General features: G+C 45.3%; 1 protein-coding gene across 2 annotated transcripts in view; it reads left to right on the top strand.

Annotated features, from left to right (window-relative positions):
• LOC132154859 (voltage-dependent L-type calcium channel subunit beta-4-like) overlaps positions 1-13,911 on the top strand; it is a 53,840-nt gene that overhangs the window by 21,480 nt on the left and 18,449 nt on the right. The gene's annotated exons all lie outside the window — the stretch shown is intronic.

Raw genomic sequence — 13,911 nt, 5'->3', positions numbered from 1 at the left:
TTTTTTCAGAACCCAGTCACTAATGTTTCATTCAGTTATGCTTGACATCTTGATCAAAGATATTGAAAAGCAGTAACTTTTGTCTGCTAGGAAAACAATACATTTAGTATAACATCCTTGTTTTGTAGCTGAAGCTGGTTGAGGACGTGTGAAACTTTAGTTTTTATCTGCTGTGTTGTCCATTGGACAGGATGAGTTTGCATTTGTCTCTTTCTCTCTAAATCCTGGACTGACGCATGCCATCTTAATCTCCTTACAGCTAAGCAATCATGACCAGGAGGCAGCAGCGAGAAAGAGAGACGTAATGTGCATGAGTGTCTCTCCCATAGGTCTCATAGTGTGTTTTGTTTTAGTACAGAATGGGCCGGATCTGTACCTATACATTGCCTTAACTGGCACAATGTTTGGTTGATATAAAAATTCTAATTGGTGTTGGTTCTATGCAGTGCATTTTTATGGGGAAACACTAAAATCATCTCTAAAAACTGATCACTCCTTATCATTTAACCTAGCAACCACATAGTTATCTGGCAGAATGTTTATTGTATTATGATATATTGAAAGGGTAGATGTACTACTTCTACGTAATATTACAGAGTTATATAACTGATAAAAAAAACTGTTCAGTGTACTATATTGCATGTTATCTACCTTTTTTCAAGATGATAACCTTATTTACTTACAAATTACAAGTTGTAAAAAAAAAACTACAAAGATCTATACAGTCATTACATTATATTGTACAAACAGTAACATTTGGCATAGCCTTGAATACAGAGTGGTTGAATACCTGCCAGAGCTCATTTAGCATCAGTCAGGAAATCTTAATCTTAGTCTTAATTAGATTAGGGGGCAGTTGCAGATGAAATGTGCTGCTCCACCATCCACAATTTGTCTTCTGTTCTGTCTACTCAGAGCTCAGGAAAATGTCCTGACCTCTCAGAAAATTAGTATTCTCTGTTACCCATATATTCACCTGAGACCAAACTGAACATAGTCTTTAGTCTGCTTAATAAATTAAATGATCAAATATTGTATTAAACTTTTATAAGCTTTATATATATGTCATTTTCCAGAATGAAAAAAAAAATCCCATAATTTCCGGCTCCTGCTGTACTTAGTGTTGAAGTAAAAGGTGCTGACTCACTAAATGGATCTGACCCAAATCTCATGACATGTTCTGTGGTGCGGTAGCAGGAGTCACACAGGTTGCAGTAGGTGGATGCTGGAGTAAAGCCCAGGACTCAAACCATAATAGCACTGAACTAATAATTCCACTAGTGTAATACTGTGACTTACTTATTAATCCTATAATTATTTAAAAACGTACACAATACACTGAGTTGTTGTTTCTTTTAAAATAATTTCTTTTAAAATAAATTTTTAATTAGAAAATCATACTATATCATATCATACTACTATATTTTAGTTTAATGGGAAACCTAGATTTTAAGTCATACTGTGAAATTTACTGCATAGCCAGCACATTTTTTTCTTGAGGTTTCCATAGCAACGTCTGTTCTTGCCACAATTCCTTACAGCTTTTAATGCAGACACACACACACACACACACACACACACACACACACACACACACACAGTTCTCTATTGTATTGATAACAACTGATAAAATCTTTTTTGTTGTAATACGTAATGTCATCAATCTGAATTACCTTTATAGTAATACAATGATATGTTAAACACTGGGCACCTGAGAAAATGCAAATAACAAAGTTTCTAAATCATGATAATAAGTATTAGAATTACCCATTAGGTCTTCATTTAGTTCTCCAAAGAGGAATATAATTAAATATTTTTCACACCACCGTACAGTAGGTCAAATCTGATGACACTCACTTTGTGGTTTGTTAAATAGGTTTGCATTAGTAAGTCAATCCCAGCGGTAATGTGCCTATGACTATGAAGGAACACTGAAGTACTATGAGAACTATGGAGAGTCTTCACTCTTCAATACGATATTTGGTATTGTGTATTACGATACCCTTGGGGAATGAAGGAAATTTTGCATCAATCGAGTAACCGACCAGTTCCATTTCTGTGAACTCTGGTTTAGGTACTTCACAAGAGTTTGCAAAGTCTATGCAAAATGTAAAAAGGAAATCTCTAAATCAAGGTATTTTCAAAAATTCTCTCAGACAATAAAATCAATCAAGAACAATTTGGCATCCTAAAGTCAAGCCAAAGGGTCTCTTAGGTAGTCATTTGAATATACAAAGTAGTATCAAAAAGTGATCAAAGTCATCATCTTTTATTAGACTCTAATTTAGATTTTCTTTGTCTGAGACATGGCTTCATGATAATTCTCCGTCTGCAGCATTAGAAGTACCTGGTTTTAAACTGTATAGGAAAGATAGAGTTGGTTCTAAGGGAGATTCATGTGAAAACTGGCATCCAGTGTAATGAAATCACTTGGGCAAATTGCTTAGATTTGTAATGTATTGGCCTGTCTCTTATTTAGCACAACAGATGTCTTTTGTATTAAGTGTAATTTATCATCCACCATCTTAAAATATTAGTTTCTATGAAAACTTGAAACAATTAATTACTAAAACAGTGTGATTTCAACAACAAAGTTATTATTATGGGAGATTTTTATATTAATTGAGATGATAAAACCGTTAGAAAGAATCTCAAACAGATAACTGATCACTTTGATCTGAAGCAAATGATTAATTGGCCTACAAGAATAACTAATTCAACAAGGTCTCAAATTGATTTCATTTTTGGCAATTGAGCAGAGAGAATTTAAAAAACTTTTAATATGTTAACAGGCTTGTCTGACCACAATTTGATTTTAGTGGCCAGAAAATTATCTAGTAAGAGATTCAATTCATTCAGAAGGAAATATGATTCTTACGGGATTCCAAAACACAAACTAAATGACTTCAGAAGGGCGATCCATCAGATTAAATGGGATGATTTATTAACTGGAAAATATCATTTGAATATTCTCCCAAAAAAAATTGAGAGCACTATTAAAGATTTCAGTCATGAATTGAATCCTAAAAATAAAAAACGTACTCGGTTACTAAACGTAACCTCGGTTCTCTCTAGAAGAGCGAACGAGTACTGCGTCTTAGCTAAGACGCTACGGGAAAAGTCTCTTTTCACGAAATACTGAAGCAAAAAATTATCCTTAATTTTGCATTTTTGTAAAGCGCATTTGCAGCAGTACACAGCCATAGGCGAGACGGCTCGTTTGCTCATTGGCTTGTTCTGCGGCAACTGCACAGCCTATCGAGCGCGGGCTGATGCAACATCAGACCAATAAGGGCGCTTCGCGCCCTTCTTGCCACTTCCCGCCGAAACGGGTGTGGCCCAACCTATAAAAGGAGCTCGAAAAGGCTGACTCACCTGATTTATTTCATCGCCGAAGCGAACCAGAGTGAATCGTGCGCACGGCAGAGAACGCAGTACTCGTTCGCTCTTCTAGAGAGAACCGAGGTTACGTTTAGTAACCGAGTACGTTCTCTTACGAGAGCTCTCTCGTACTGCGTCTTAGCTAAGACGCTACGGGAACCCAATGTAAAACGCCGTGCGCGCAGGGATCACACACCAATAAACCTGAAGCAACGCCCAGGATTTACAGTGCACAGTCACCTGAGGGACTCACAGAGAGTCCAGGACAGAAAAGGGAAAAAGCCCTCCGTCCCATATCTAGCAGCATCCGTAGATGCGGCAATATGACGTCACACAGCCGAGGCAAGGCCTGACCAATGTGGCAATGCGGGTCTTACGCAATACTGCCCATATAACAGTCGGCAGCGCATAGCGCTCGTGAACTCAGAATTCCCCTCAGGGCCCTGATTCGCCTATACCGACAGCAGCCTTGCTTGCAAGGCGGGAACCTCCAGGTTATAGAACCTGATAAATGTAGACGGCGAGGCCCAACCTGCCGCCATACATATATCCTGCAAGGAGATCCCAGTAGACCACGCCCACGACGAGGCGATGCCTCTTGTGGAGTGTGCTCTGACGCCCAACGGGCACTGAAGGCCCCTGGAAGCGTAAGCTAACGCTATGGCGTCAACTATCCATCTGGATAGAGTCTGTCTCGAAACAGTCATTCCCTTGGAACGCCCACCGAACGAGACAAATAGCTGCTCCGTCTGCCGAAAGGCAGCAGAGCGAGACACATAAGCTCTTAAAACCCTGACAGGGCAAAGAAGACTCGAGTCTCCATCCTCCCCTGACACCGGCAGGGCAGACAGGGCAATAACCTGAGCCCGAAACGGTGTGTTGAGGGATTTCGGCACATAACCGTGCCTAGGTTTGAGTATGACTCTTGAGTCATTGGGCCCAAACTCCAAGCACGACTGGCTCACCGAGAGCGCGTGCAAATCACCCACACACTTCACAGAAGCGAGAGCCAACAAGAATACTGTCTTGAACGACAGATGCTGAAGGCTAATCGATTGGATAGGCTTGAAAGGGGGACCTTTCAAGGCCTCCAAAACCGCCGCGAGGTCCCACATAGGGACTGACGGAGGTCTGGGAGGATTCAGCCTCCTAGCTCCTCTGAGGAACCGGATGACTAAATCATTCCTTCCTATTGACTGACCGGACGCCGTTTCAGAAAACGCCGCGATGGCAGCCACATAAACTTTGAGCGTGGATGGGGCTCTGCCCTTATCCAACAGCTCCTGAAGGAAGGAGAGGACCTCCGTCACCTCACAACTAAGGGGTGAATAACCTCGAGCTGTGCACCAGCTGGAGAACACCGACCACTTCGAGGCATACAGACGTCGTGTCGACGGAGCTCTAGCCTGAGTGATGGTATTTAGCACTCTCACTGCGAGATCAGCGGGTAACCATTGAGTGCCCATACATAGAGGGACCACAACTCCGGTTGAGGGTGCCAAATCGAGCCCCTGGCCTGCGAGAGTAGGTCTCTCCTCACTGGTACCGGCCACGGGGCGACATCTGCTAACTGCATCAAATCTGGGAACCATGGTTGGTTCTTCCAAAGAGGTGCTACAAGCAGTATTGAACATCTCGTTTCTCTCACCCGTTTTATCACCTCTGGAAGGAGGGAGACGGGAGGGAACGCATAAAGCGGGCAGCACGGCCATCTCCGTGACAGCGCGCTTTCGTTCTTGGAAAAGAACGCGGGGCAGTGAGCGTCTTCGTGGGACGCAAAGAGGTCCACCTCCGCCATGCCAAATCTCTGCCACAACAGCCGGACTGTTTGCGGGTGTAGAGACCATTCGCCCGTAGGAACATTGCCTCTGGACAGCCTGTCTGGACCCAGATTCTGCAGTCCAGGCACATGCACTGCTCTCAGCGAGCACACGTTGCGCTGAGCCCAAATCAGGAGGCGTTCCGTCAGCCTGCACAGGTTTCTGGACCCGAGACCGACCTGGCGATTTATGTAGGACACCACGGACATGTTGTCCGAACGGACTATGACGTGGTGATCCTTGATATGGGGACAAAAGCGCGTCAGCGCGTTCTCCACTGCCAGCATTTCCAGGCAGTTGATATGATGGAGCTTTTCCCATTCTGACCATAGGCCAAAGGACGGTCTGCCTTCGAGCAGCGCTCCCCATCCCGAAGTGGAGGCGTCCGTCGACACCATTTTCACACTCGGGGAAGTCCCCAGGCTTACACCTGATCGGTACCAGCCGTTCGCTGTCCAAGGTGCTAGAGCCGCAACACAGCTCTGATCGACCTTGAAATGCAGCCGGCCAGACGCCCACGCTCTGCGCGGCACCCGAGCCTTCAGCCAGAACTGCAGGGGGCGCATGCGGAGCAGGCCCAGCCGCAGAACCGGAGATGCTGAGGCCATGAAACCCAGCATCTTTTGACAGTGTTTGAGCGACACAGTCGCGCCACAGCGGAAAGAACTCGCTGCACGCTGAATGCCCATCGCGCGCTGTGGTGACAGCCGCGCCGTCATGGAACACGAGTTCAGAACTATACCCAGAAACAGGATCGTCTGACTGGGGTTCAGCGAACTCTTCACCCAATTGACACTGAGGCCGAGCTTCTCGAGGTGATCGAGTAAAACGGCTCTGTGGTCCATGAGCTCCGCTCATGATCGGGCCAGAACCAGCCAGTCGTCCAAATAATTCAGCACTCGTGTGCCTCTGAGTCTAAGAGGAGCGAGCGCTGCATCCATGCACCTCATAAACGTACGAGGAGCTACGGACAAGCCGAATGGCAGGACTGCAAACTGGTATGCCTGGCCCTCGAAGGCGAATCTCAAATATCGCCTGTGGTTTGACGCTATCTGTATTTGAAAATACGCGTCCTTCAGATCTATTGACATGAACCAGTCCCCTCTGCGAATCTGCGCGAGGAGCTTCCTGGTCGTGAGCATTTTGAAACTGCGTTTCATCAATGCCTGTTCAGCTGTCTTAGATCCAGTATGGGCCAGAGACCCCCGTCTCTCTTGGGCACCAGAAAGTATCTGCTGTACAGCCCCCCCTCGCTTTGAGACACAGGCTCTACAGCCCTTTTGCTCAACAGTTTTGATATTTCGGCCCGAAGTATGTGTGCTACTTCTGTTTTGACCGTAGTTTCGACGCGCGCTGAAAAGCACGGTGGGCGTCGAGAAAACTGTAGCGTGTAGCCTCTCTTTATAATGCCTAGCACCCAATCCGAAACCCCTGGAAGCACTGACCATGCATTTGCATGAATGGCTAAGGGCTGGATGCGAAACGCGCTCTGTTGACTGGGCAACGGCGGCGCTCGAGTGTGCTGCGCATCTGAGGCGGGGAGCGCGCTGATCACAGCGGGCAGATCGCTCTTCCTCGACCCCGTTCCGGCGCTTAACCGACTGGAGGGAGGCTGAGCGGGTCCCGTGGGACTCGATATATCTGCGAGTAACCGTGGGCTGCATGTGTGCACTTTTACCACTTTAAACTCGCTGTCTGCCTGTGCAGAATGTACGTGCACGGGCCTCGTTTTTACAGAAGCCCCGCGCCGTATGTGACATAGTGTATGTGGGCACTGGGAAGTGGGCACGTTTACTATACGGCGGCGCGCTCGACCGATCTGTGTCGATCTTATGTGCGCTAGCCCTGTGTGCAGGGCTGTGCTTATATGTGGAGATGGGCACTGGGTAGTGGGCATCGTCACTGCATTTATAGCACCATCGGCCGTGGCCGGACGAGCATGCACGGGTTTAGTTTTTACAGAAACCACATGACGCGTGTGACATAGTAATTGTGGGCACTGAGGGGTGGGCACGTTTACTATGCAGTGTGCGCGACCGACTTGAGTCGACATTATGGGCGCAGGCCCTGTGTGCAGGGCTGTGCTTACATGTGGAGATGGGCACTGAGGAGTGGGCATCGTCACTACATTTATAGCACCATCGGCCGTGGCCGGACGAACGTGCACGGGTTTCGTTTTTACAGAAACCACATGACGCGTGTGACATAGTGATTGTGGGCACTGAGGAGTGGGCACGTCTACTATGTAGTGCGCGTGATCGACTTGAGTCGCTTTTATAGGCGCGAGCCCTGTGTGAAGGGCTGTGCTTATATGCGGAGATGGGCACTGAGCAGTGGGCATCGTCACTACATTTATAGCACCATCGGCCGTGGCCGGGACACCAGAAATTACACCTTTTCGGGAAATATCTGTTTAGCCGTGATAACGGTTTTCGTGTGCAGGCAAGCGGGCAACCGTACAGGCTTGCGCATTGCAAACAACGCTGAAATAGTCACAATCTCTGGAAACTGAAACAGCGGCGCGCTTAGGTGAGAGCCCGGCCGCAGCGGAACTCGTACACCGGCGCTTCGATGAAGCAGCCATCGTGTGTAGTGCCGACGCAGCGTCATGCAGCATGCGTAGATGGCTTTCCCAGGATGGCTTCGGGGCTCCCGGCCTCACCGTAATCCTCTGCCGCGGTCCCCGCGGCGCGGGGCGACGGCCAGTAGAGCGAGAACGGGGGTTTCGAGCTGCGTTGCTGAAGCTGTTGTGATAACGGCTTTTGTGTGCAGGCAAGCGGGCAACTGTGCAGGCTTGCGCATTGCAGAAAACGCTGAGACAGTCACAATTCCTGGAACTGAAACAGCGGCGCGCTTGGGTGAGAGCTCGGCCACAGCGGAACTCGTACACCTGCGCTTCGATGAAGCAGCCATCGTTAGTAGCGCCGACGCAGCGTCACACAGGAGGCTTTAGATGGCAACACCGCTTTTGCCGCCGTCCAGCAGAGGGCGGACAAAGGTGCGTCGCTATCGCCTGTTCCACCGGCGGAAGTGAGTGGTAGTTCCTGTTTTTAGCATCATCAGTGTGGAGAATGCTAGTGAGACAGACGAACGAGTTCGTGCTGAATATGGAGCGTTCCAAGCCTTCGCCACCTCTTCGTGAAGCTCAGGAAGAAATGAGGCGGGCTTTGAGAAGTACGCTCATCCGAAAGGGAAATACCATCCAGCCGGGAACGAGAGGGGGGGGCGCTGGTGCAAACCACTCGCGGCCGAGACTCATCGCGGCCAACACGATCATTCGCCCCGGCTCCTTCTCGATGTCAGCTCGTCTGCTGGGCTTCTGAGCAGAAGGCGCGAGATCCTCGGAGCTCGCCCAGCCCTCACTGCCCGAAGCTAGCAGAGAGCGCGTGTCCTCTTCCCCCGACGCGGCCCTGAGATCGACTTCCTCGGACGACGCGCCGGCAAACAGCGGGCGCTGCCCACCGGGAAGCGATGCAGGGGGGGGCGGTGAAGCAGGGCGAACCGGCGAGCTTGGTTGAGCTGAAGACGGTTCTGGAATCCGCTGGAAGCGATGCTTTTACGGCGCCTCAGCGCAGTGGAGAATGCAGGCTCAGAGAAAAAGGCCAGGCGAGTCCTCAGAGTCACCATGGCAACAGCTCGCAGTGGGGGCATCCGCCGTCAGCGAGCGAGCGCTGCATGATCTTCACCCAGGCAGGAGACACAGATGACGTACCGGTCTCCCTCGCTGAGTGGGGCTCTGACGAGCCGCAGGAAGGCATCTTAAAAAAGACGCGAGCTCTTTTACGAGTGTGTGTCGCAGGGCGAACACACACACACACATAAAGAACAGCTTGTATATAACAGGATTGAAAGGATATAGGCGCCGGATAGCGCAGCAGGAACGGCAATGGAAGGCGGCGATGCCAGCAGCTTCAGAATGGCTCGTCCTGCTGATGTGCTTTCTCAGACGGCGCTTGCTTCCTCCGTGATCCAGCGATGCGTGAGCTTCGCTGAAGAGATGAAAAATCAGGTGAGTCAGCCTTTTCGAGCTCCTTTTATAGGTTGGGCCACACCCGTTTCGGCGGGAAGTGGCAAGAAGGGCGCGAAGCGCCCTTATTGGTCTGATGTTGCATCAGCCCGCGCTCGATAGGCTGTGCAGTTGCCGCAGAACAAGCCAATGAGCGAACGAGCCGTCTCGCCTATGGCTGTGTACTGCTGCAAATGCGCTTTACAAAAATACAAAATTAAGGATAATTTTTTGCTTCAGTATTTCGTGAAAAGAGACTTTTCCCGTAGCGTCTTAGCTAAGACGCAGTACGAGAGAGCTCTCGTAAGAGAACATACTGTCCCTTGGATGAATTCAGATATTTTAGAACTAATGAAAAAAAAATTATCTTGCCTTAAAAACTGCAAATAGATCAAAGTTAAGTCATGGTAGACAACATTTTTTTACGTTACAGAACAAGTTGGTAAAGACCCTGAGAAAAGCAAATGCTGATTTTTTTCCTGAGAATAATTGAAGAGGCAAGAGGTAATTCTAAAACAATCTGGAATCAATTGAACTACTTAAGAGGAGACAAAAGAAAAGAGAGTTCATCAATAGAATTGATGCTAAATTGGAAGCTGACTAACAATCGAGCTGATGTAGCCGAAGCACTTAATTATTACTTTGTTGACTCGGTAGTCACAATTGCACAATGTTTCTCTCCTAAGTATACAGAAGTAATATCCAGTTAAACAATCAAGAGCAAAGGATATATTTGGTACGGATGTGGTCATGCTTAAAGAGTTTAGTGAGTCATTAGTTAATCCTATCACTAAAAATATCAGTCTTTCAGTTTCTCAGGGGATGTTCCCTTGTGCATGGAAGTCATCTGTTATTGTGCCTATATTCAAAAGTGGCGATCCACACTCTGCTAGTATAGACCTATTAATATTTTACCTGTAGTCTCAAAGGTTGCAGAGTAATTGATGGCTGTGCAAATTACTAATTATTTGAATAATAGTTCTTGTGCATTTCAACCAATGCAGTTTGGCTTTAGAGCAAACTATTCAACTGAGATGGCAAATTGCTACTTCACTGAAAAATTCAAGTCTCTACTAGATAAAAGAGGGGTTGTCAGGGCTGTGTTTCTTGACCTCAGTAAGGCCTTTGACACTGTAAACCACAGAATTCTTATGTCTAAATTATTAAGTCTGTATTTTTCTCCACATACTTTAAGATGGATTGAATCACATTTGTCAGGTTGCACACAGCATGTTAGTATACTGGATTTTAAGTCAGCCCCCCAAGTATATCCACTGGTATTCCACAATGATCTGTTCTGGGTCCTTTACTTTTTATGTTGTACATCAATGATTTTCCATCCGTCTTTCCTAACACTTACATACAAATGTATGCGGATGAAACTGTTATTTATATACACGGAAGTAGTGTGTCACAAGTTCAACTTACACAAAATCAGCTTACACAATCCATGGTTCATGTCACAGCTTGGCTAGAACAATGCTGTTTACAGTTAACATCTCTAAATAGTGAGTATGTTCTTTACCAAATCTAATAGTTTAAGTGTTGTGACAGATGTTTTTGTATCAGGGGAAAGATTACAAGTTGTACTGTATCTGAATACAAGCACCTCAATGTTCTGATTGTTTCCAAACTTTTATTCAAGGCTCAGGTTAAAATGGTCTGTAACCGGGTCAGATTTAGACTATCAAATTTTACATTATATGTCGTCTGAAGCCGCTTTGATGTATGTGCATTCCATGATTATTTCTCATATTGCTTACTGTTTAACTACTTGGTCGCAAGCTAGTATTACTACTCTGAAACCAGTCCTTGTATAAACAATCACTAAAAACTCTTGATCAGAAATCAGTTCAATTTTATCATTGTCTAATATTAAAAATATATATAATGTACTAAACTGGGATAACTTGATCAATGATGTACATATTTGTCTACTGTTTAAGACTATAAAATTCACCACTAAAACAGTTGAATATAAGAATATAAGAACTGCTCACCGATCTTCAAGGGGTGGGGAAAGAGGGGACGTATTATTCCTTTCAAAAGATGTAAATTCAGTCAGTCTGTATTTTCAATCAAAGCTGCATGGGAATGGAACTCCATCCCATCAACAATTAGAAGATTACATACTTTTCTTTTGGTCACTGACAACTCAGCACTGTCAACATTAGTATTTTTTCTTGACAATAGACTTCTTTGTACTAATTGCTCTTGTTTATGTAGCCTTCTCCTATTGCCATCTCTCTCTCTGTCTCTCTTTCTCTTTCACTCCTTCTCTCTCTCTCTCTCTCTCTCTCTCTCTCTCTCTCTCTCTCTCTCCCCCCTTTCCCTCATATTTTTCCCTTCTAGATAATTTACTTATATTTTGTATTTTAGCAGCGCTTTTTACTGTGCATTTATGGTTCTGTAATTTTTTTCTGTATTTAACTTTTTATTTTTTTTTCATATGATGTGTATATGTGTAATGATGCTTAGCTCTTTTAGGGTGACCTTTTCACATTCTGTCAAGGGTCTACAGATGAAAAATTGACTTTTTGGCTAATTCTGACACATTTACAGTTATGTTTATTAATGTGCATTGCCCCTGTTAACAATTAGACTTAAACTTAATACATCTAAGAATGAGAATATAAATGATCCAAATCCACACTAAACTCTATGGTTGGAAGAGCATTTTTGTGAGCATGGCATTGGTTACTTATTCAGGAACATTTTGTACTGCTCTCTCCGTGACATTGACTTTCAGGAGAGGTGGTGCTGAGTGAACAGATGTCTATGGCAGACATGAGTAAACAAAAGTGAGCACCTCTACATGACTGTGCCTATGGGAAAAGCCCTCTGCACTCCCCACCCTCCAATTATCCTGGTTTCCTCTAGTTCTTCATTTTTTCATTCCTTTTCTCAATCTCGTTTCACCGCCTTCTCTGCTAATTAACCTCATTTCTTTCAACACAAACTATGTTATGTTTGCCGAATGGCCTTGTGTCAGTTTATCTAATGGGTACTGCATTACGCCTGTTTATTTTAAGCACTTGTGAGCACAATATTTATTATTAATAACATTCAAGCTCACATTGACGTTCTTGACAGATTTTATGAAACATTTACACCATTAAACCTTTAACTACAATTTTGCTTTGTGTGTGTGCATTTCGGATGGGTTAAATGCAGAGCACAAATTCTGAGTATGGGTCACCATACTTGGCTGAATGTCACTTCACTTTGATGTGATGATTTAGGGAAGTCGTGGCCTAATGGTTAGAGAGTCGGACTCTCAATCGAAAGGTTGTGAGTTCGAGTCCCGGGCCGGCAGGAATTGTGGGTGGGGGGAGTGCATGTACAGTTCTCTCTCCACCATCAATACCACGACTTAGGTGCCCTTGAGCAAGGCATTGAACCCCCAACTGCTCCCCGGGCGCCGCAGCATAAATGGCTGCCCACTGCTCCGGGTGTGTGCTCACAGTGTGTGTGTGTGTTCACTGCTCTGTGTGTGTGTGCATTTCGGATGGGTTAAATGCAGAGCACAAATTCTGAGTATGGGTCACCATACTTGGCTGAATGTCACTTCACTTTGATGTGATGATTTCATGTGCAATCTAATTTGGAACTTTTTCCCTGATGATGTTCAGCCAGGCTCTTGCTGGTTTGGTACAGGTCTAGCTGGTGAAGTGCTGCTTACCAGCAAAAAATAGTGGGGTAACCAGCACTCCAGTATCTAAAACACAACATATCCACAAGACCAGTAGTGGCTGTCTTGATAGCAAGGTTATCAGCCTTATTAGTAGCAGAGGTAATAGATTTATTTTAATTGTGCAGGTGCATTTTTGTCAAATTGAGTGGCATTATTGCCCCAAGTCCACATGGCCAGGGTAGCCAGGGCTTTTTTTAACTTAAGAATGAGCCTCACCACATTTTGTTTAAATAGAAAAAAAAAAGTTAATGTTGTAAGCCAGTTAAATAATTATGATGAAATTGGGTAGTTTTAATAGAACTGTTTTCACTCGTCATTTCTAAAATTTTTGCTTTAAGAAAAATGAAAAACTGAATATAACAGAAAAGACTACATGAATCAGGCCCGATTTTTTTTCTTTTCTTTTTCTCTAGTACTCAAGAGCTTACATTCTACAGCTTTGATTTCTCATCAAAAGACTGTGAAGTTGCCATGTAAGATACCATATAATATCTATTATCAAACCCATTAGCAGCTCATATAGAAGATTTTGTATCATAAGAACTGCTTTTCACATCACTGAGTTGAAAACGTACTCGGTTACTAAACGTAACCTCGGTTCTCTCTAGAAGAGCGAACGAGTACTGCGTCTTAGCTAAGACGCTACGGGAAAAGTCTCTTTTCATGAAATACTGAAGCAAAAAATTATCCTTAATTTTGTATTTTTGTAAAGCGCATTTGCAGCAGTACACAGCCATAGGCGAGACGGCTCGTTCGCTCATTGGCTTGTTCTGCGGCAACTGCACAGCCTATCGAGCGCAGGCTGACGCAACATCAGACCAATAAGGGCGCTCCGCGCCCTTCTTGCCACTTCCCGCCGAAACGGGTGTGGCCCAACCTATAAAAGGAGCTCGAAAAGGCTGACTAACCTGATTTATTTCATTGCCGAAGTGAACCAGAGTGAATCGTGCGCACGGCAGAGAACGCAGTACTCGTTCGCTCTTCTAGAGAGAACCGAGGTTACGTTTAGT

The sequence above is a fragment of the Carassius carassius genome, chromosome 12 (assembly GCF_963082965.1).
Source record: "Carassius carassius chromosome 12, fCarCar2.1, whole genome shotgun sequence".
NCBI classification, from domain to species: domain Eukaryota; kingdom Metazoa; phylum Chordata; class Actinopteri; order Cypriniformes; family Cyprinidae; genus Carassius; species Carassius carassius.
Note: the sequence above shows the minus strand (reverse complement) of the source record. Positions and strands in the feature narration are given on the sequence as shown.